The following is a 24,490-nucleotide window of genomic DNA, read 5'->3' on the forward strand; positions in this document are numbered from 1 at the left end:
CAGCCAGCGGCGCACAGTTCTGGTACCGCGGAGGGTCCATCCTTTACTAGTGATAACGGAGGGATAATTGGAAAGTCCTCCTCCCCTTTCACCTTGTCTCGGGGGCTCTTTTCTTGTACTTTTAAAGTCTCAAAAATACTCCTCCACCACGGGAGCATACGCTGTGCTTCAGCATTCCCTGTGGTTGCTGCATCCCACAGTTTTAACCCTACTTGATCCCAGAGTTCCCGCGTAAATGTAGTAGATGCGGTTACGGTGGGTATCTTTTCCTGTACCCATTTAAGTATTACTTTAAGATCATGCCCAGAAATATTTTTACCTTATTTCTTAAGAAGGGCTTTCATGAGTTCATATACGTCTCTTTCGGGGAAAGACATCTGATTCCCCATCTTTCCCACGGCTCACCTCTATTCTCCAGAGGGATTGTTCCTGGCCAGGATCCTGCTTCCTTTCAGCAGCGCATTCAAAGTTCCGAGGGACTCGCGGCATGCCACACAGATAGGTGGTTATCAGCCTGCCTCACACGGGGCACCAATTTGCCGCGATTAAGAGATGGGACGCAGCTTGATGCAAGCAAATGTCGTCTTTATTGTGCAGCTAACTTATATTTATACCAGTTACAGCTAATTTAGGCTCATACATATTACAAAAAGCGAGCTCAGTATTGGCTAATACAAAAGGGTCTTCTGCCTCACTTAACGACAATTTCCTGCCATTCAACAGCGAGTACCCGCGATCAAGCCAGCCATCTTTGTTAAAGTTCTTGTCTCACTCCCTCCCAGGGCCTGTGGCCTACAGGCTCCAGCACGTCTGCCTTTATCAACTGATCTGTGCTGGGGGTCTGTTGCAACAATGGAGTCCTCTGTTGGTCAGTTTAAGGTCATCTACCCTATTTGCTCCTCCTTTCAGGTGCAGCCCCTTCCGCCAGCTTGAGGATGGCCTTGATTAAGTATAAGCTTTGGCCTTTTTGCATACCAGTGCTGGGACCTCTGAAGAGGTGTGGGGCTCATACAGTGCTGGTAGTACCTGCTGTGTAGATGACCTTGGATTTGGTTTGCCAGTTGAGCCTGGTGGGGGAGGAAGGGATGTGGGTGTGTGTTGTTAAAGCAGGCAGGGGGGGCCTGCTTAACCCATGTTGCTGCCTGAGACCATCCTTAACTCCCCTTCCCATGCCTCAGACTGAGCCTGCCATCCCCTGGGACCCCTCCTCCTGCAGCTCCCTGTCCGTCACTGTGCATTCTGACTGCATTGCTTGTATCTGGAAGGTCAGCACCATGATAGCAAAGAGCACCACAAAGAGCACAGACAGCACTTCCCCTGCAAGTGAGCCAAGCATGGGCATGTTACACTGGAGACAGTCCCTTGTGGCTACTGGATGAGGGAGATGGGGCAAGGCTGGAGAAGGCCGGTGGCCTGAAAGCAACAGCATCAGCTGAGCACACTATACTACCTAAAAGGAAGAGTTGGCATGTCCTGCAAGAGACCAGGGCAAGAGGATGCCTATGAGAGCTGTCTGTGCAGATGCTAGGACAGCCCCTCACCCCCGCCATGGCTGCCTGCCCCCAGCTCAGCGCACAACTGCCAGGATCCCTCTTCCCAGGCAGGTATGCCCCCTGGCTGCCTTTCCCTCCTTTGGGCTAGTACCTCATCTACCTGTTGCTGCTGAGCTGCAGCTACCTGGAAGAGAGTGCAATCAAGAGGTTGCCTGAGGTGTTTGGGGAGGGAAATGACAAGCTTGCAGGGCTTCAGGCCATGCTGCCAAAGCAGGGCTGCCAGCAGATTCCCCGTCACCTGTGAGCAGACAGAGGAGAGCTGCCCTCTGCATCCCCAGCAGCTCGCTAGCCTGGCCCCAACAGTCCACCAAGAGCATTAAGGGAAAAAAATCTTATTCCTTGAACCACAGCCCACACAAAAGTCTCACTGAAGTCCAGTCAGAAACTCCCTCACCACAGCTGACATCACCCAGGAAGCAGGCAGGCAGGGAGCAGAGCAACATAGCACCCCATGACCACACCAAGCCCTGCAGGGACCCTGGGGAGGGGCATGGGGTGAGCCCGGCAGGCAGCAACCGCAAGGATGGCTACCTGCAGCAAGATGGCAAGCAGCTCTCTGGAAGGAGGCAGCTGGCTATTGCCATCCCCCATTTCCCCAGCCTTAGTGGCTGGTGGCTGAAAGCTTTGTGATGGATGCCCTCCCCCTTAACCAAAACAGCAGTAGTTTGGCTTAGGGTCCAGAGGAAGTAAAGGCCTGCCTGCAGCTGGGTCAAGAACTCCTCTAAGAAACCCACAAGTAGCAGAGCAATACAATGAACACCAATAAGAAGCCTCTATTATACTCAATTTGATTACAAGTCAACCACTTTTATTCCATAAATACAACAGTCTAAGTGATCCTTCTTTGAGCTCTCCCTGCTGGGCAGTGTGGCTGCATGGCAATGATCTCCCCTTGTGCTGGGACACCTCTCAAGGGTGCTCCTCAAAGTAGGGAGATCTTTTGCCAATGACAGAGTGCCAATGAGTCCCATTTGAATCCTCCCTGGATGGCAGCTGGACTGCACACCAGCCAGTTCTCTTTAACCAGAATAAGTTGTTGTCATGGTTTAGCCACCCCCCCAGGTCAGCAGCTAAATGCAGGCAGTTATGATCTTGGTCCCCATCCCCAGGGAAAGGGAAATGAGAGAGAGACTTGTAGGTTGGAAACTGAAACGAAAATGGATTTAATGAAACAATAATGATAATAAGGAAAATACTATTAATAAGAAAATAATGAAATATATACAAATATATGAAATGACACCCCCCTCCAATGACTTTGTCACCACTGACTCTGCAGAGCAGGCACTGGGAAAGGTCTCGGGCTGGACTCGGTGACAGGAGGGGGCTGGACTTGGGAACTGGATTCAGGAACACATGGATCAGGGGCAAACAGACAGACGAGGTCCTCACTGAACATTGGCCATCGCAGAAGAGAGTGACACCCTCGTGATCCCTCAGTTTTATCCTGAGTACGATGTCTATGGGATGGAATCCTCTGTTGGTCGGGTTGGGGTCACCTCTCCTGTCCACCCCTCCCTGCAGGTGCCACCTTTTTCCGCCCCTTTCCCTTACGGCTCCACCAGCTCGAGGATGGCCTTGGTTTCCATAGGGATAAGTGTAAGCAGTGGCCTTTCTGCACACCAGTGCCCTGTGTTATCAGTTCTAAAGAGAAACGCTGTCTGAAAACATGCAGTTCACTCTCAGAAACTGAAGTTACTCAGACGAGGCTTAGCCGAAAAGTTAGAAACTGATTCTGCTTCAGCTCAAACCAGAACAGTTGGTTAGCCTAAATTAGTTACACTTTAAGTAGAATAAATCATTCAGAGTTATAATATTGTGTGATTTAGTATGCTGCTTGCTTAGCTTTCTTAGCATGAGTAGCCAGACTTGCTCTGAAGCAGCAGGCCATAAGCTGGGAATTTCCAGTTAAAAACTTTCCCTGTGCATACAGCCTGTTCAGTGAAAACATGGCCTCCAGAGTCAATTAAAAGAGGAAAATAGAGGCTTCAAGGATACAGATCTTCAACACTAGCTGCACCAAGACAAGATAACAACCTGTCTGAAAGACAGCAAAGGAATTCAATGAGGAACGAGAAGACCCCAGGCCCCAAATTACTACTGTACTGAGCCATTGTGTGAGGGGTGGCAAGTAAATAGTCTGTAAGGATGATTGCTCAGGGATTTCTTTGTTCATGTTGACCTCACTCCCCAGAGTCAACCATGTTGCTGTATCCTTCTATTAAATTATTTATTTTATAAAATCCGATGCCTGAGAGTCTGCTTAGCGAAACCTCAGATTTGAACTCCAGAGTGACCTCACACGGGATGCCCAGATGGGAATGTAACTGAATTGGGGATAACACTATGAAACTTTGAAATCTTGGCTAAGTGACATAGGGAATCGGGTGTGCACATTTAATCCTTTGGCTATAGGCACATATAATTCTTTAGCTATAAACACATATGAGGTCTGACATGAGAAACCCGAGACTAACCCTATAGTTGGGGAACCAAGAGTGGGAGGGGAGAGACAGAGAGATGGCTCTAGAACACGTTCTAACCTGTCACAGTAAGACAGGGCTCAGCTCAACCCCTTCACTCAGTGTGAGTGGACATATGTTCAAATACAGACGTTGTCTTACCCTCGGACGGAAAATGTCAGTGTGCAAGAGTGAACAGCGAGTGAACATCAAGTTTCTTGTGAAACTGAAGAAATCTCCAATGGAAACTTTTCAATTATTGACTGAGGCGTGCAGTAAAGAGCCCAAAGATCAAGTCAGTGCTCAAAGGAACCCCTTTTTTTGTCGGCAGAATATGTGAAAGCCAAACTGATGGAGATCCTCAACAGCCTTTCAGAGAGTGATCTGTGGAATTGCTTTGGACGTGGGCAGCGTCGGATGCAGCCATGTCTCAGCTCAGAAGGGAACTGTTGTGAAGGTGAGCGTAGTTGATTTGCTTAATTTGTTAAATAAAGAGTTACAGGTGCAGTCTCGGGATAGGGGGTTGTGTCAGACCTTATATAGGCAATTTCTCCTTTTTGTCAGTTTAAGGTGAGAAAACAGACTCCATCAGAAAATTCAGGAAGACTATTTTATGATGGCAAAAGTGAATGACAATCTAGAAAATTAGGTTGTATTATCCTCATATCTAACAGTACAGAAGTGTAAAATATTCAAAAGTAATTCATGTTATCATATGTATCTACTAAAAATACATTAAACTGAGAAAACAGACAGCAGACCACACTTGAACACATCAACAGTCTAATAGTGTCAACAAGGAAAAGTCTTGCTCCATCCTATGCCCATTCTTATTCTTCCCTCCTCCCATGTACCAAACCTGGCTATGCCATCCTATTCCATCCCTAGTGCTAGTTCTGCTAATTGTCAAGCTATGCAGTGCACTGATTTAGCTCATTAAACTAGCAGAAAAACATGAGATTTTTTTTCTGCTGGGCTCATTTTCTAATACGGTAGAAATGTTAGAAACATGAGAGCTCACAAAACACCCTGCTGAGTGCCAGAGCCCACATAAATTAGAGTTATCAAAGTGGGGGAAAAAAATGGGAAGGGGAAAAAGAACAGGGACCTGTCCAGGAAGCATTAATTTGGCTCTTCAAATTTCCTGAAACGGTGCTTAAGTTACTATTACAAAATACAATACAGTGTTCACAACACACTATGAGGTAACAGTATCAGTCAGTTTATCAAAGAAAATGCTTTTGTTCTCAGAATATACACGATTAAAGCTGTCTGAGCAGGACTATTAACAAGATTCTGCTACAGACATTTTCATTTCTTCTGTGCTATTTCTGTATCAAACTTCCTCATCGTGGTATAGAATTAACAGCCAAAATAATTTTATTTCTAAGGCTAAAACAGTTCTATGACCAAACCTGTTCTCCTTACTTCTGCAACATCATGCAGTGATCAAGTTTGCAGGACTGCAGGGAAAATATTCTAGAATTGACTGCTTCTTCCTTTTTAAAAGGAGCAACCCATCTCCATGTTCCAGAAAAGGAGCCGGCGGGGGGAAAACCCAGCTTGATTGGGTAGGGAAATCTTGAAAGATATCAAAAAGAGGAATGTCTATAAGCTCTGGAAGAAGGGACAAGCGTCTTGGGTGGACTACAGGGAGGAAGTGAGATTGTGCAGGGAAAACATCAGGAGGGCTAAGGCCCAACTAGAAATCAAATTGGCTAAGTCTGTGAAAGATAATAAAAAAACTTTCTACAAATACATTAACAAGAAAAGGAGGACTAGGGAGAATATTCAGTCCCTATTGGATGCAGAAGGAACAACAGTGACAAGGGATGAGGACAAGGCTGAGGTACTTAATGCCTTCTTTGCCTCAGTCTTTAATAGTAAGGGAACTTGTTCCCCCTGTGTACAAACCCAGGAGTCAGAGGAGCAGAATGAGGCTCCCATGATCCAAGAGGAAGCAGTTAAGAGACTTGCTTGCCCAGCTAGAGACCCACAAGTCTATGGGGCCGGATGGGATCCACCCAAGATGGAGCTGGCAGATGTCCTTTCCAAACCCCTTTCCATCATCTGCCAGTGGTCCTGGCTGACTGGGAATGTTCCACTGGACTGGAGGCTGGCTGATATTGTGCCCATCTACAAGAAGGGTTGCAGGGAGAATCCAGGGAACTCCAGGCCTGTCAGTCTGACCTCAGTGCCAGGGAAAGTCATGGAACAGGTGATCTTGAGTGCTATCATGAAGCACATGCAAGAGAATCGGGTGATCAGGCCCAGTCAAAGTGAGTTCATGAAAGGCAGGTCTTGCCAAACTAACCTTATCACCTTCTATGACAAAGTGACTCGACTACTGGATGAGGGAAAGGCTGTGGATATAGTCTTCTTGGACTTCAGTAAAGCCTTTGACACAGTTTCTCACAGCATTCTGCTTAGGAAACTGTCAGCCTCTGGACTGGACAGGCGCGCACTCTCCTGGGTTGAAAATTGATTGGATGGCCAGGCCCAGAGAGTGGTGGTAAATGGAGTTAACTCCAGCTGGAGGCCAGTTACAAGTGGGGTTCCCCAGGGCTCGGTACTGGGTCCAGCCCTGTTCAATGTTTTTATCAATGACCTGAATAAAGGCATTGAGTGCACTCTTAGCAAGTTTGCAGATGACACTAAGCTGGGTGGCAGCGTGGATCTGATGGAAGGTAGGGAGGTTCTGCAAAGGGATCTGAACAGGCTGGACCACTGGGCTGAGACCAATGGCATGAGGTTTAACAAGGCCAAATGCTGGGTCCTGCACTTGGGGCACAACAACCCTATGCAGTGCTACAGACTAGGAGAAGTCTGGCTAGAAAGCTGCCTAGAGGAGAGGGACTTGGGGGTGTTGGTTGACAGCCGACTGAACATAAGCCAACAGTGTGCCCAAGTGGCCAAGAAGGCCAATAGCATTTTGGCTTGTATCAGAAACAGTGTGACCAGCAGGTCCAGGGAGGTTATTCTCCCTCTGTACTTGGCACTGGTGAGACTGCACCTTGAGTCCTCTGTTCAGTTCTGGGCCCCTCACCACAAGAAGGATGTTGAGGCTCTGGAGTGTGTCCAGAGAAGAGCAACAAAGCTGGTGAGGGGGCTGGAGAACAAGTCTTACAAAGAGCAGCTGAGAGAGCTGGGGTTGTTTAGCCTGGAGAAGAGGAGGCTGAGGGGAGACCTTATTGCTCTCTACAACTACCTGAAAGGAGGTTGTGGAGAGGAGGGAGCTGGCCTCTTCTCCCAAGTGACAGGGGACAGGACAAGGGGGAATGGCCTCAAGCTCTGCCAGGGGAGGTTCAGGCTGGACATCAGGAAAAAATTTTTCACGGAAAGGGTCATTGGGCACTGGAACAGCCTGCCCAGAGAGGTGCTTGAGTCACCTTCCCTGGAGGTGTTTAAGGGACAGGTGGATGAGGTGCTCAGGGACATGGTTTAGGGATTGTTAGGAATGGTTGGACTCGATGATCCAGTGGGTCCTTTCCAACCTAGTGATTCTATGATTAATTATTAAAATATTTGTATCAATTATTTCACACTTCTGTTAGTAATTTTTATTCCCCTTTTCAAAAACCCCAATATTCAAGAAGCAATTAAAAATCTTTTCTGAACTGCACAAAGATCTTCAATATGGAAGCTGTAGCAGTGGACTTTATATAGAAAAAAAGAATATGGGCTTCCAAATTGAAAATAGATGGCAGCACACCTAAAATGATTTATAGTCAGAAGCTGGCTAGGAGGCAGAAACTGATGATCAACAGCAATTAATTAATTAAGTATTGGTGTCTACTTAACAAAACATTTTTCTCTCATTACGAAACCAAACAGATTTGTCTAAATTAAAAAGCTATTTAATATGGTTTTGCAAACAAGCAACCTTCTTCCACAAAAAAAAGAAAAACTTAAATGAGAACTTGGTTTATAATTAGATCTAAACTAGCAGAATCCACACTTGTTACTTCTATATAGTGACACTGATGGAAGGTCTGGATTTGCTGTGCTTTATCAGCCCAAGAATGACAGACAGTTAAGAGCTTTCAATTTTAAGAAACAAATACTAAATTATCTTCTGGAGAACACTTTGCTTTTGTCCTTTTTCATTTCCAACTATTGGCCTTTTCTAATAAAAAAGAAGTGTTGAGGGTTTTTTTCTGTAAAAAATTAAACTGAAAGTAGAAGGCTTTCTTGATCTATTGCACATTAACAATATTGAGAAAATGCAAAACTTTGATATAATGCTATCTATTTTGCCAGGTAATAACTTCAGGTGACTTAAGATTGCAATAATTTTTTTCCACATTAGGATATTTGTGGAATAAGTCAACTCAACATAGTCTTTTTTAATAGAAAGACAGAAACATACATCATGTGAAATCATACTCTCATTTTATGAAAGTTAATGATTTAACTTTTTTGATTTGTAGGCGGTAATAAGCTTCAGGCAACAGGAAGTAAACTGGAAGAAATGAAATCAGCTGAAAGTGTTAAAACAGCAACTGCTGCTACAGTACAAACACAGGAAGTAAAATCAGACACAGCAGCTGAACCAGTGACTCCCACGACTCTTGCTGCCTTGCAAAGCAATGTCCAGCCAGTGGGCCATGACTATGTGGAGGAGGTATTTATATGAAAATGTGGACTACTTTTTAACTATTTCAGTGAAAAATTATTCAACGTGAGACAACCACAGAATGGTTGAGGTTGGAAGGGACCTCTGGAGGTCATCTGGGGGTCCAATCCCACTCAAGCAGGGCCACCTAGAGCCCAGGACCATGTCCAGACAGCTTCTGAAAATCTCCAAGGAGGGAGACTCTACAAGTTCCCTGGGCAACCTGTGCCAGTGCTCAGTCACCCTCACAGTAAAAAAAAGTATTTCTTGATGTTCAGAGGGAACCTCCTGTGTTTCAGTTTGTGCCCATTGCCTGTGGTCCTGTCACTGGGCACCACTGAAAAGAGCCTATAGAACACACATTTTGTAGCACTCTGTAAACAAGCTACTAAGGACCTGCCAAATCTGCTTCATGAAGCTCCCTTTTAGGCATTTTAAGTGAATCCTGTGTTTTCTGCTCAAAATATTAAATTTATTCTTATGGAAGGACTGCTTTAACCTGATTGCTTTGTCTCTTCACTTTCAGATGTGGTAAACATACAAACCGTTTACGGGGTGCAGTCTTTTGCTAAGATGCAAACAGAATAGTATCTTGTGCTTATGATAGCAAAGGAAAAAGTTTCTTTCAATCAGTTTTTCCATTTTCTCAAGAACACATTTAGGATTAACTATGAAGACAGTTTTGAACTTGAACTGTATTCCAATTATACGTTTTTATATTACAACTCAAAAGGAAATTTCAAATTAGTTGTTCAGGTTCTTAAGTCTATAAACCACCTCAATAAAAGGAATAATAATTTTAAAAAATTAATCTCCACTTCAAAACTACAGATGGATCTCAATTTATTATTCACTTAAAGACTGTTTATTTACTAAAAAAAAAAATCCTCTATGCTATTTAGAAACTCCTCCATCCCATGATGATCCAGTTTCAAATTTCACTATAACTGTCAAGTAAAACATACTGTGAGCACCTAATCTTAAAAGGACTAGAAGATGAATGAAATTTAATCCTCTTCTTTAACTATTATACATTGGAGTAAATGAAAATGTATGTACTCTATGTTCATTTCCAGAAAACAATAGATAGTTTCCCTGAAGCTGAAGAAGGGCCTGAAGGCAACAGACAGTAACTCGCTAGTGTTGATAACTACAAGTGGCCATTTTAATTTAAGGGCCTTGGGACCTGATGCTGATTCTCCTCCTCCTCCGTGGTGCCCGGCTCCACCTCCCCACCCTCATGCCACTGGGGATACAGGGAGGCCCTTGTCAGGAGGATAAGAATACACACCCGCGGGCGGGGCAGACAAGCAGAAGGGTCCTAAGCACAAACATCCCGAACAAGCGGGATGCAGAAGAGGCCCCCACACTGGGCGGGGGATGGGAGCAGTCCCGAGCACTCACCCCCGAGGGGGTGGGGAGATCCCGATCAGAGACAAGGGACCGGAGACGAAGAGGGAAGAGGTAGCTCCGGGCCTGGACAGAGGGAGGGGCAGGGTGGGATCGCGGCGGTTACCTATACTGGGCAGCAGCCCCGCTATGGGTGAAACCAAAGTAGTTGCCGGTGGCCATTTTGGCATCTTCTCCCAGCCGGCTGGGCACTGTGGCGACGATAACCAAGAGGCGGCGACGGCGGCGGTGGTGGTCGGGACCATGACAGGAGGCCCGGCAGGAGGAGGAAGCGGGGGTAGAGGAGGAAGAGAAGGGGACAGGCAGACAAAAGACAGAAAGAGCGCGCGAGCGCCATGTCAGACACGGTGCCTCAGGACCCCGTTTCCCCGCCCTGCGCGCGGGCCGCATCCCCTCCCCCTCATCGCCGACCCCCGCGCGCACAGACACAAATAAACACCGTTTATAAGCGCCATTACTTACCATAGGTGAACGAAACTACCGGGCATATAGGAATCATGAGTCCAAGCAGGCAGCGACAACAGCGACTAAACTCTTAACTCTCACCCCCTCCTCCCCCCTCCTCACCGCCGCGAGTACTCCCTTCCCCCCCCACACACCTACGGCGACAACGGCGGAGTGCGGCCGGGCCAGGACCGTGCGCACGCGCGAGACGTGAGAGGCCGCTGGGAGTTGTAGTCTGGCCCATGACTGCACACACACCACATCACCCCCCAGAAGATCGCGCTTGCTGCCGCGGTAGCCGCCGCCGCACTTCAGAAGCGGATCCTCATATGCGCATGCGCGGGATGTGCAAACGCTCTTGAGAACTGTAGTCTCTCTCCCTGAGGCCCAGGCGCGAAGGAGAGCTGCTGTCAGAGAAGCGCTGCACGTACCGCTCGGCCTGCCGCTTTCCTCCCTCCATTATCCCGTGTTTTGCACTCACAGTCACACTGATACCAAAAATGTCGGCAAATAAAATATTTGGAATCTGTCTATATATTGACTCTCTTGTCTTGACTCAAACCCAGGGCCCTGGTTAGGGCCACTAATTTGGCTTTCTGAGCAGAGGTTGTTGATGGCAAAGCACGAGCTTCCACTATGGAGCTTATTGTGGTAACTGCATACCCCGACAACCTTTTTTTTTTCCTCCTTGCACAAAACTGCTCCCGTCCATAAATAATTACCGGTCTGGATTCTCAAATGGTTGATCTTTAAGGTCCGGATGGCTGAAATATACTTCAGTCATCTGCAAACAATCATACTCGGGAGTCCCTTCCACATGGTCAGTAGAGAGAAACACTGCCAGGTTAACAACTGAGATGGTCTTAAGGAGGACATCATCGCGCTCTAATGATATCACCTGGTACTTCAACATTCAACTAGGAGAGAGCCAATGTCCTCTTTTTGTTCCAAGACAGTGTTGACCATATGTGGTACATATACTGTCATCTTCTGACACATTGTAAATCTGCATGCTTCCCAGATCAATATTACTGTGGCAGCAACTGCTTTCAGTCAGGCCGGCCATCCTTGGCTGACATTATCCAGTTGTTTTGAGAGACAGATCACTGCGCATCTCTGCTCCCCCAGAAATTGCAACAGCACTCCCAGGGCTGTCCCATGCCTCTCATCAAAATATTTTTATAAGTCTGGAAGCCCAAGTGCTGTTGCTTTTATTAAAGTAACATATCTGCTTTAGGTGATATACACAGGTGGGAGAGGAATATAAACCATAGCTTGTATTTGTCCAGTAAAATCAGAATAACACCGGGTTACACAAAAATACTTTGCAAAGTAACACTCGAATGACCCACTAACCAAGCACTTAAACCATTACCAATAGGACCAAAAGCTTGGAGCGATACCTTGTGAACGCATTAATCCCTTATTTTGATTGAGGAGGCTCTGGAGAAGATCCAAGCAGGAGCATTTACTGTTATCCTGTGTCTCCGCTGAGCGCTGGGTTGCTGGTTTCCTTGGTTCTTTAATGTTAACAGTTTACCCCCAATATCGTATTTGAAACGGCGTTGATTTGTAAAGTAAGAACGTTTTCGACATTTATGGTAACGGTCCAGGTGTTGTTGAGTTCTTGGCCCCTTTTGTCTGTTTTCACCTGTATGGGAATTCTCAAGGCTGCAAATGCATTAACTTTTCTATTCCTTTGCAGTTTTTTAATCTCAGAGGATACTCCTTTTGGACTCTTAAATCATGCTCTCATTAGTGTCTGGCTAAAATCCCCTTTACGGTTGTCTGCACTAGGACCCAGCAGTTGCTGATCTAAGAAAGGACACTGGAGTGCAGAGTGTTCTTCATAAATTGTTACTCCCCTAGAGAGAGATAAGGACTCCCAAGCTGAAAGAAAAAAAAAATCTTCACATTCAAAAAAAAATCAGGAGAACGGTGGGGGAGGAAAAGGTGGTGGGGGGAACTCACACACAGCCACAGAGCTGGTTTTTTTTCCATTTTCTTTTTCTATTTTCTACGTTCTTTTTTCTATTTTTCTATTTTTCCTTTTTCCATTTTCTTTTCTGTTTTTCTTTCTGTATTTTCTACTTTCTTTCTTTTTTCTATTTTTTTTTCATTTTCTATTCTCTCTCTCTCTCCATCTTTTTTTTTTGGTATTTTAAAATTTTGTCCTCTGCAGCCTTTCACTTCAAAGGTCCCAGGTAAATCTACCTGTTTGCCAGCTTAGTGGATGCTTGAGATTGAAAGGTCTCAGAGTTTCATTTTTAAGATTAATCAAAGAAGCGGAGGCTCAAACTCCTATAACCAATTTGCAAATCTTACAAATGTTTAAAGTGCTTTAAACGCAGACACACACACAGAACCACTCTTTTGAAAGCTAGCTTAATATACCTATGCAATGTTGTTTATGACCAGTCAATAAGAAAAGCATGATGGTATGAATATTTGAACTATACATGGTACCAAACACATACGACACTTTAAATATGCACATGTAATAAAAAATAAGGTTTGTATCGATTGTTTAACAGGTAATAGTCTTTGGTTGTTACAGCATTTTTGTGGAAAAGGACTATCCTGTGGTGGCTGTGAATTATTCATGCATGCGATGGAGCCGGCGGCTGCTTCAAGCACTGGGGCAGTGGGCAGCTTGGTGGTGAAACAGTCAGTACTTTCACTTTTTACAGCTTTTTTAATTTCTTTTATCGCTTCATAACTAACTGATTCCCAGCAAAGATCTGCATCTCGTAATAAATCATGGGAGAAATTTGCAACAGTTCAACCTGTCCCCGGAGCTGCGCCTCCCTTCTTGAGGAGGAGGACTTGTGCCCATCTGAATTACTTTCATCCTCAGAAGTTTCACTTGGTAGTGGAGGACAGACGAATGGATTAGTGGTATTCAGCGGAGATCTTACATCGGAAAGAGGTGGGGCAGAGGACTGTACTAGATTTAATTGCTTGCCTTTACCTTGTGGCTTGGATTCGCTCGCAAGTTCAGCAGGTGTATTATATTCTGACTCACATTCTATCAATAGCCCATATTTAATAAACTGATCTATTATTGGTCAGATACCTTCCCGGTCTTCCACTCTTAGTGGATATTGTTTGATTCTTGCAGCATTTGCCCCTTGCTTTACCTTAACTACTATTGGGGAGGCAGTTTTTGCTTTTCCCAGTGCCTCCGATGCCCATATCCCTGGGTATACCTCATTCCGGACTTCTTCGGGTATCTCAGTTTTGGTGGGAATATTGATGAGAACTAAGCTTAAAACCCCAATTAATTGTTGGCCTTTTACCTTAAATTCTACTTTTCCTCATTCAAATTTTATTTCCGCTTTCAATTGTTCCAAAAATCCCTCCCCGACAAAGGTTTTGTTGAATTTGGCATATACAAAAATTTATGTACCCCCTACTGTTTTCCCAGTTTAAAACCAGGGGTTTCAAAAAGTATGCCTTTTCCTTCTGGCCAGTAGCTCCCCTTAACGTTACAAAATCATCAATAGGTGTTAAAACATGATTTAAAACTGAAAATGTTGCTCCTGTATCAACCAAAACCTCTAATTTTTGTTGTTGTTTCCCTAGCTTTAATACAACCAGTGGATCCGCTAGGCTAGATTCCCCAAGTCCCCGTCAGTCCTCCTTGATGTGAGCCTGTATCCTGTTTCATTTTCTTCTTTCAGGACACCCATTTTTCCAGTGACCCTCCCTTTTACACCATGCACATTGATTTCTTACCCAAACCCTCCTAGATCCGTGTTTCTTTATTTCCCAAGCTTCCTGTAACGCTGCAACTAGCATCCTCCTATCCTTCTTCTTTTCTTCTTCACGGTTACTATATATTATCCAGGCTTCATCAAACAGCCTCTCTAGATCCCTACTTTCCGTTGGCCTTAATTTCTGTAACTTCCTTCGAATGTCTGGTGTTGATTTTTCTAAGAATATAAAGATTAGATGTTGCATTCCTACTTCTGATCCTGGATTAAGGGGGTTATGTCTCTGCATGGTGTTCTGTCCTATCCTACATGTTGAACAATATCGTCTTGAACAAACCATCCCTTGGGAGCACGGCGACCCGGAGCATGGCAAAGAGGTGCAGGGCACATTAGTGTAACAGGGCAGTTTGAGTGGCAGTTCGAGCAGCCAGGGCGAGCAGGGAGGGCGCAGAGAGTGGCTGGAGGCCGGCCATAAAGGACTGTTGACCATGGTGGTAACCCGGCAGAAGATTAAAACCGCTCTAAATGCTGCAGCGAGCAGGATAGATGTTGCCACCCGGACAGAGCCTCAGTGGGTCCATGCAGCTCCCCAGAGCCTGGGCTGTAGGCAGTGCCCCCCTCCTACACTAGCACACACCTCTGGCACTGGCTCCACTTGTGGAAGCTGTGCTCGCCTAGGGGAACTACTTCGCATAGTGGCAGAGCTGAGGGAGGAGGTGAATAGAATAAGGACCATCAGGGAATGTGAGAGGGAGATGGATCACTGGAGCAGCGTCCTCTCACAAAATCAGCAGGCTGCTGGAGTTAGTGCGGCTGAGCAACTCCCACCTGCAAACTGTAAGGTTTGGGGAACAAGAGATGGGGAATGGCAGCAAATTCCTGCCCGGCGCAGGAAACCTGCTCCCCCCACCCAGACAACAAACCCCCAGATCCCCTTGAGGAATAAATATGAAGCGCTGCAGGTGGAAGCTATCCCTAAGGATGAAGAAGATGGCTCCCACAGCCTAGAAACATTCCCTAGGCTGTGCCATCCTCAGATGACCATAAAAACATCCTCAGTAAATAAGAAGAGGAGTGTTGTGAGGGAGGTTCAGAGGCCCTTGTTTTTTGTTGAGGAAGGAAGACGTGCACAACTCAATATGAGTTATAAGCAGGCTCCGTTTATTGCCTTCAGATAGCTCAGTTATATACAGCGCGAGTTAATTATGCCTACTAGTCCTACTCTGATTGGCGAAGCCTAAGGGTTAGGTTTTTACATGTGTCCTCCTACTTGCGGTTTCAGCTTAAGCTAGTTTCTCATTCTTTCTACAGCTAGTTCCCTAAGGTTATTTATGAAACTAGTCAAGGTCACAGTGTCCTTGCCAGTTCGCGCTATCAACATGATTGTGCAGCTTCTTGGTCCTCCTCCATTCCTCCCAGGAGGGGCGAGGAGAGCAGTTATCGGTGAAGACTGAGGCAAAAAATTTGTTGAGTACCTCAGCCTTTTCCTCATCTGTTGATACATGATCCCCATTTCCAGTCATCAGTGGGGTCCAGTTCCATCCAGTTCCAACCCCCCTGCCATGGGCAGGGACACGTCCCACTAGATCAGGCTGCCCAAGGCCCCATCCAACCTGGCCTTGAACACCTCCAGGGATGGGGCAGCCACAACCTCCCTGTGCAACCTGGGCCAGGACCTCACCACCCTCAGTGTGAAGAATTTCCTCCTAATTTCTAGTCTAAATTTGCCCCTCTCCAGTTTATAGCCTCTCCTCGTCCTATCACTCCAGGCCCTTGTAGAAAGTCCTTCCCCAGCTTTCTTGTACACCCTCTTCAAGTACTGGAATGTCACTATGAGGTCTCCTCGGTGCCTTCTCTTCTCCAGGCTGAACAAGCCCAACTCTCTCAGCCTGTCCTCTTACAGGACGTGATCCAGCCCTCTGGTCATCTCCATGGCCTCCTCTAGACCCATTCCAAGAGCTCCATTTCCTTCTTATGTTGGGGATTCCAGAACTGGACACAATACTCCAGGTGGGGTCTCAGCAGAGCAGAGGGGCAGAATCACCTCCCTCGACCTGCTGGCCACACTTCTTTGGATGCAGCCCAGGGCACTGTTGGCCTTCTGGGCTGTGAGTGCACATTGCTGGCTCATATTGAGCTTCCCATCAATCAGCATGCCAAGTCCTTCTCTGCAGGGCTGCTCTCAATCACATCATCCCCCAGCCTGTATTGAAACCGGGGATTGCCCCGACCCAGGCGTAAGACCTTGCACTTGGCCTGGTTGAACCAGTCCCAGTACAGACCCCTGAGGGACACCATTTGTCACGGATCTCCATCTGGACTTTGAGACATTGACCACTACTCTCTGAATATGACCATCCAACCAGTTTCTTATCCACTGAACTGAGGGGATTGAAGATAACGGACTCCAAGTGCAAATCGAAGACCCCTTATTGATCAGAAGGCTAAGCTTATATATGTTTTCTTAACTGTCCACGCGCTCAAACTTACAATCTTATTGGTTAATTACTATTGTTCACGTGCCTATTCTAAACAGTTAATTGGTTAACTGACTGTGCATATTTACATGCTCTTCTACATTATCATCATAACTTGCATTTTCTTAAGCCTTGTTTTCTTTCTTCTACCCCAGGCGTGCTGCCAATTCTTCTCATTCCTCCCTCCAACTCTCTCTTATCTTGTCGTTCAAGGTCCTTTAAAAACATTGTGGCCTCCAGCTTCTAAGAATGTTTCCACACCGAACAGTCCACCCATGAAATCCATATCTCTCCAATTTAGAGAGAAGGATGTTGTGGGGGACCATGTCAAAGGCTTTGCAGAAGTCTAGATAGATCATGTTGGCAAATCAACTCTCAAAGACTCGCTTTGGAGTTTTAGAAAGCAAGCATCCTTTGTCAGGCCTGGGCAACATACAGGAGTGATCTCCATCAGTCACATGCAGCAAGACAAAAGCTGGTTACAGAATATATTTCCCACTTACATGCATCTATATACATTTTCCCAGAAATCTTATGGATATGCTATTGCTTTCCAAGGTCTAATTTTAATGTTATTATGAAACTTTGCAACAGTCAGATCTCTTGCTCATTTGGAGCTGGCTCCAGCTCTGCCTGACCTTGCCTTAGAGAAACACTGCAAACAGAGGGGATTAGAGAAGAAGAGACACCTGTTCAGCACAGATCACACTGAACACAAGACGTTATTATCTCCAAAGAATGAACAGTGTCTGGAAAAACATTGTCTGAAAGAAAACATGCTCTCAGAGGGACATTCCGACTAACTTTCAAAAAACACAATTACTTAGATGAAACTGAACTCTACTTTAGCTAAAATCAAAACCATTCCACTTTTTTAATAGTAACTACTTCCTGTATCAGTATAAGTCCAAAATAAACTTCCTGGTTTTCCTCAATTAAAAGTTTTAAGACATTCCTTTATTTAAACTATTTTATTCTTATTTTAGGAAGAACAAAACAAAATTTTAACAGCTACCTTCATATACAAATGTTAAGAATGAGTGAAGGGGGATCCTGTCATTATGTATGCTGCATCAGAAGAAAATAAATATTACCCTTAATTTCAATGACAAGGTCAAGATGTTAATAGGAGTTGTGTAAAAGCACTGAAAGCACAATGAACAAAGTTAGATGAAGGACTTGCTTCATTCAGTTTTTACCACAAAGGATCATTCCTCAGGCTTTTGGCTAAAGTCATAGAATCATAGAATAGTTTGGGTTGGAAGGGACCTTAAAGATCATCTAGTTCCAACACCCCTGCTATGGACAGGGACACGTCCCACTAGATCAGGCTGCCCAAGGCCCCATCCAACCTGGCCTTGAACACCTCCAGGGATGGGGCAGCCACAACTTCCCTGGGCAACCTGTTCCAGTGCCTCAACACTCTCATAGTGAAGAAATTCTTCCTTATGTCTAGTCTAAATCTGTCCCTCTCCAATTTATACCCATTGCCCCTGGTCCTATCCCCACAAGCCTTTGTGAACAGTCCCTCCCCAGCTTTATTGTAGCCCCCCTTCAGGTACTGGAAGGCTGCTATAAGATCTCCTCTGAGCCTTCTCTTCTCCAGGCTGAACAAGCCCAACTCTCTCAGCCTGTCCTCGTAGGGAAGGTGCTCCAGCCCTCTGATCATCTTTGTAGCCCTCCTCTGGACCCGTTCTAACAGTTCCATATCCTCCTTATTTTGAGGATTCCAGAACTGGACGCAATACTTCAGATGAGATCTGGATTAAAGCCTCTGAAGTCAGTACTTTACTAAAAACATCAAAGATAAGAAAAAGACAGAAAAATCCCCTTTAATTCAAGTATCAATATATATACATGTGATCCTCGGTATTTTATTTTACTTGTGAAAATACTTTACAAGTGACCCATTATCAAATACTACTGAAGCTCAGAGCACTCAGTGAAAGTGTGAGATGGAAAAATGTCTTCATAAACAATTATTAAAATAATTGTGTCCACGTAGAAGATGGTTGTGAAGAATATGAAACTCCTAGAACACTTCACAATTCTTCATAAGATCCTAAGTCAAATATGCAGCTTTAACACACCTTCAGTAAAACTATAATTCAGCATCTTAAGACTCTAAAAGAAGCCATTTCAGTTACTTTAGTCACTTGTAATAAAACTTTGCTGGTCCACCCCTCACCATGATATGCACTTAAGCCAACTAAAAACCTCATAAACCAAGACAAGCAACATGAATGAAAATAAGCAAGCTGGATAAGCGCGTCTCCCTAGTGAGAATGCTACCAAAAAAAAGTTTCTGATAGCCATCCTTTGCAGTCATTTTGTTTTGTATTGAGATGGAATTAAGTTTAGTGTTGTAAGCAGCTTCCTTTAAAAAAATCATAAACTATCAAGCAGTTACTGTTCTAGATCTCAGACAAGACAACTCATATTCATCTATTTGCAAAAACTTGCAATTTGTATAAATTTAAAATATACTCCAAAGGAGTCATGTAATAAGACAACTAATCTAAATCAGTTTTTAATAGACGCTGCTGGTTTTACTCCAATTGCTAATTAAGATTTAACTGATGGCCATGCAGCTACACTTCTTATTCCACTCACTGCACAGAAGTATCTTCTTCTGAGATGTGCATACAACTGTTCGAGTCACCATCATTAAAAGAACTAAAATCCAGCTAACACACCTTAGTATAGAAATTAATGTATCAATAGAGCCAGGCCATTTGAACAATGGGTTTCCCACAAATACATTGTTTTATTTCTTGAATTTCTAAGACAAGAATAAACATACATTCAGGAAACTAGGAAGATTTTTAACATCTCTGATATTTAAAAGGTTACACTACAAAGTCCAGTAGTGCATTTGATTTCATACTACCTAATTTATCCATTACTTGGATGAGTTAAGGATTTTATCCCAAAACAGTAATGTTACATTACATATTTTCAGACAAGAAGTGCACCTGTCTTTTCAGAGTATTCATTTGGCAAGGAAACATTCTGGCTGACAGGATCAAATTTAACAAACCCCTTAGCTTTCATTTGCTTGTAAAAACATATTCTTCTGATAAAGATTTAAGTATCACCTGCTCTAAAGTCTCTGCTTCTCAGCAGGATAAACCATCAAGATGGGCAAGCAAGCACATCAGATTGTCCTTCTGAACTATCTGCTCAGTTCCTTCCCACCACAGGGAAGGCAATATGTACTAGAGCTCTGGTTTCATAACAGCCCTGGGAAGAGGACTCCTGAGAGTTTTAACCTTGTAGTAATTTACTGGAACAGAGTTGGCAGGAGGAACTGTACAACAGTGTTATTAGCATGTAAATATACACAGTGTTGGCCACCTAGGTTCCCTCCTCTAGCACATTCAAAACTGCTAGTGTTTTACTAGTCTCTCACTATATAATAAAACCTAGTTCCATAGAATACAGACTCTCCTAAAAAAGATTTAAGTATTTTTATAAATTTACTAAGCCAAGGTACATGATAAATTAATACCGAACAGAAAACTGGGCCAGGATTCACAGAGGTGGAAATTCCAAGTGTCCAAGCTGACACAGCTGAATGGGACTATTTTTAAAGTAGTAACTGACCCAGCATTTTACAAAAAATTAGACCCCCAACCAAGTACCTAGAATTAACCTTCAAAAAGCAAAGCCCTAGAATTATGTCTTTGATAAAATAATTGGCTTTAAAATATAACAAATTACAGAAAATTCAAGCCTTTTATAAAGTAAATAATTCGCACTGCAAAGTAAACAGATACTAGAGACTGCTTCTAACAATTCTCAAACTGAAACATCAAAATATATATCTCATGACATTTGTCAAACTGTTTAAATAATTATTTGCTCACGTGAAGAGTGAAGTAAATAAAACAAGCAGAGTACCTATCCCCTATTAATCTTCTGCAGTCAAGATGTGGTACAATTTTGTTGTAAAACCTGCTTTCAGCTCCTCTATAGCTCTGTCTAGAAAAACTCATGACTTTAAAACTTCAAATTTTATTCCAGGGGAAAGAACCATTGTACCTTCTTCTGTCTCTATTCAACATTTTAGAAGACCTTTTAAACTGAAAGATTTATCTGAAGTTTCTCACGAAGATTTCCTAGCACTTCTAGATTATGGGAAAACAAATGTTTTATCTTTTTAATCCAGAAAGAAAATAATGAAGGAATTGAACTATTATGAACAACATTATTCAGTAAAAACTACACCAGAAGTGGTACAGTTATCTGCAACCTTGTTTCTACTCTACTCAGCTCTTGTGAGACCTTCTGGAATCCCCAACATAAGAAGGATGTGGAGGTGTTGGAACAGGTCCAGAGGAGGGCTATAAAGATGATCCAAGGGCTGGAGCACCTCTGCTATGACAGGCAGAGTTGGGGTTGTTCAGCCTGGAGAAGAGAAGGCTCAGAGGAGACCTTATAACAGCCTTCCAGTACCTGAAGTGGCTCCAGGAAAGCTGGAGAAGGACTTTTTACAAAGGCATGGAGTGATAGGACGAGGGGGAATGACTTTAAATTGGAAGGGGGCAGATTTAGACTAGACATTAGGAAGAATTTCTTCACGATGAGGGTGGGGAGGCCCTGGCCCAGGTTGCCCAGAGAAATGGTGGCTGCCCCATCCCTGGAGGTGTTCAAGGCCAGGTTGGATGGGGCCTTGGGCAGCCTGGTCCAGTGGGAGGTCCCCCTACTCATGGCAGGGGGGTTGGAACTGGATGGGTTTTGAGGCCACTTCCAACCCAAACCATTCTATGATTCTATGATTTTACAGATATGTGTTTATTGCCAATACATTCATAAATAGTGGTAATCTGTTTAATTTTTAGTTTAGTTATAAAGTCTCTCATTTTATGATGTTTATGATTGACATCTTTAGAAGTAAAACTCAAACCCCTCACATTTTTGCAGTAAAATTTGTATATCAGCAATACAGAACAACAGTATCTGTTCTACTGTTCTAAGAAAGGTAATGACTATTTCCAGTTATAATAATTATTTGTAAACTTCTTGCAATCTCTAAGACACTAGAAGGGGTACAGATTGAGTACTAGAATTTCTGATGAAAGAATAAACACAGTAATGAAGCACAAAATAAAGATCCAGTGGAAAAAGCATAGAAGGAGGTGGAGAGGAGTGAGTGGTCTACATCAGCATATCGGTTTGATCACCTCTATTTCCCATGGCTTTGGTTTGCATCCCAGATTGGTCTTGGAGCAGGCAAACTAGTTTTCTTTAAAAGTGAACTATACTGGAAGACTGTGCTTCCAGAGCACACCTGACACATTCCAACTACTAACTGAGGTTCCCTCCATGGGACCAGACTAGTAGTAGTCTGAAAAAACACCTCTTAAAGCATATTCACCTCCTGCTCTCATTCAGGGTAGAGAAAGAAGTTCATTCAGAATTTAAAGGGGAAAATACTACTGCCATTTTTAGCTGCCACATAACTGGAGAATACATATAAATAGTTATGTCGATGCCAAGAGCTCTTTAAAAAAGTAATAATCCCTCAATGGAAACTTTCAAGCAGCATAACACAGAAAAATTACACAATGATTTGTCACAAGGAGGAAGTAAAAGAAAGTACAATTTTACATCATTGCTCTTATGATATAATGAGATGTGCATTCCAAAACTGAAGTTACCTCAATTAACACTATTCAACACATCTTTGTTGGGTTGGGCCAGTCCTTCCCAATTCACTACATATGTTCATAAATTGTGAAGGGATATGTTAAACTGCTTCTTTTTTTTTTCCCCTTTCTGCAAATATTTCTCCACCCATAAATATTGGCAAGGATACATATCTTGGACAGAGTTCTGAAGAAAAAGAGTATTTATAATTTTGTTCCCTGAACTGTGAAAATAATAGGCAAATAAAAGGACACAGCTACCTCACATGCCTCTGGACTGAGCCGGTAAAGCAGAATGAAAGCAGGCAGTGTAGAGGCTCCCCAGCAACCAGGAAGGAGCAGACTGCTGAGCCCACCTGACGGAGACCAACTCACAGGGACGCCTTAAAGAGACAGACGGACTACCGCTCTGGTGGCGAGTAGCAATATTTTATTCTCCAAATGGAGTTTTTATACTCTTCTGGTTCCTCTTCGGACAATGATTAAGTGCTTCTAGTTAAGATAACATCGTGCTTGCATGCACTATTTACATACTTTATTACTATTCTTGTCGTGAGAAAGCAGGCTCTATAAGTTCTACAAACAAGGGTCTACGTGTCTGGCCAGAGTTCACATAACATCCTTAACTAAGTCTGCAGGTGTTCCTGGAGTGTATACATTTAGCTTGGGCCCTGGAATGGGGAGAAACCCATTATATTGCCAAGAACCTCTGTGTCCACGTCCTCCCTTCCAGGAGGAGCGGCTTTTGATCTTAGCACAGTGTTCTGTTATTGATCCTTCCAGGCCCTACAGAACACTGCTCTCAAGGCCTCTGGCTTCATCATTCTGCTTTTGACCCTTTCAGGCCCTCAGAATGTATAATGGTTCTCCTCATTTCACCCTTTCTTTTTAAATTGAAAGCAGAATCAGCTTATCTTTAATGTGTTCCAATTTCATTTTTCTCATGTCCACGATTATTTGTCAAAACTGTTTTATGATAAGCCTCAAGATGTATGGACAGACAAGTAGTCCCAAAAAAATTACAATAGCAATTATTATTAAGCCATAAATCCCTTGTTTAAAAGATTCAAAAGATGGAGGTAACTCACTGACATATGCAGCTGTTTGAATACTGGTGGTCAAGGAAATAGAAGCCACTGTTACAGTAATAGCAGCGATTAGGGCCGCAATTCCCGCTATTATTAGCCCAATCATTCTCTTATGCCGATACATTAGCGGCTGCGTCGCTTATTCTAATATTTCCGATCCTCTATCAGCGTACCAATTTTGTGATAAATTGATAGGTAAATATACATAATCAGGTTGTTTTACCAATAAAAAGGAATCACTAGTACTGTTTATACAATTAGAGATTTGACAGTTGGTGCAATTAACTGTATCGTTAACGATGATCAACATTCCGCTTAAGAACGCATAAGGTTCTGGAACACAAGCCCGCATATAGAATTCAGTGACATTTTGTGTTTCTTCCATTGCCCATACTGATCCCACTTGGATCCATGAGATGTCCAGTTTTTTTTGCTTTAATTTTTCCCAAGGCAGCAACAGCCTTCCATAAGTTGGAATAAAATGTTCGATTATTTTTTGTCCATATTCCGGAGACTAGAATTATTGGCCGCGATTGCCTATTAATCATGTTCCAGTCACATAGGGACGTATTAGAACATGTTGTTTCATTGGCATAACACATTCTTCAAGATGGTGCAAAGTCCATCCTTGGAGGAGATACACTTTGGCATGGGGAAATATGCGGTGGGGGTGTTCCAGGACCTTTGTTTCTATTCTTAAGATTTGGATAATAAAAATCTAAGGCCCAATGAATTCCTGCCGACACATTAGTGTCCCAGTCATGTTGGATAATCACTTCCTCACATGATGATTCGGTACGATTGATTTGAAAACACATTGGATTGCCATCTAACCTTCCAGAAAAATTAAAACTTGCTGAAAAGATCACAATATGTTTATCAGAATATTGTCCCATAAACATAGTCTGATTATTAAATATGGGAATATCTGTCGGCTCTTCCCATGTAACTGGATGGATAACAGGAGGGTTGGGAACAAATGCCCAATATGTTTCTGCCTTACATCCGTGTTGTAACAGCCATAGGGTGCTCAGCAACGTTGCTAACAATCGAATCCCCATCTCCCAGTCTCTA

The 24,490-nt window shown here is 43.7% G+C and overlaps 1 non-coding gene across 1 annotated transcript; it reads right to left on the bottom strand.

The window, feature by feature from the left end:
* Positions 1 to 5,359: 5,359 nt before the first annotated feature.
* LOC128850308 (small nucleolar RNA SNORA66) lies at positions 5,360 to 5,476 on the bottom strand. Its single transcript, XR_008447606.1, has one exon. It is a non-coding gene; the product is annotated as a small nucleolar RNA SNORA66 (small nucleolar RNA).
* Positions 5,477 to 24,490: the final 19,014 nt, after the last annotated feature.

This window comes from Cuculus canorus, chromosome W (genome assembly GCF_017976375.1).
Source record: "Cuculus canorus isolate bCucCan1 chromosome W, bCucCan1.pri, whole genome shotgun sequence".
NCBI lineage: Eukaryota > Metazoa > Chordata > Aves > Cuculiformes > Cuculidae > Cuculus > Cuculus canorus.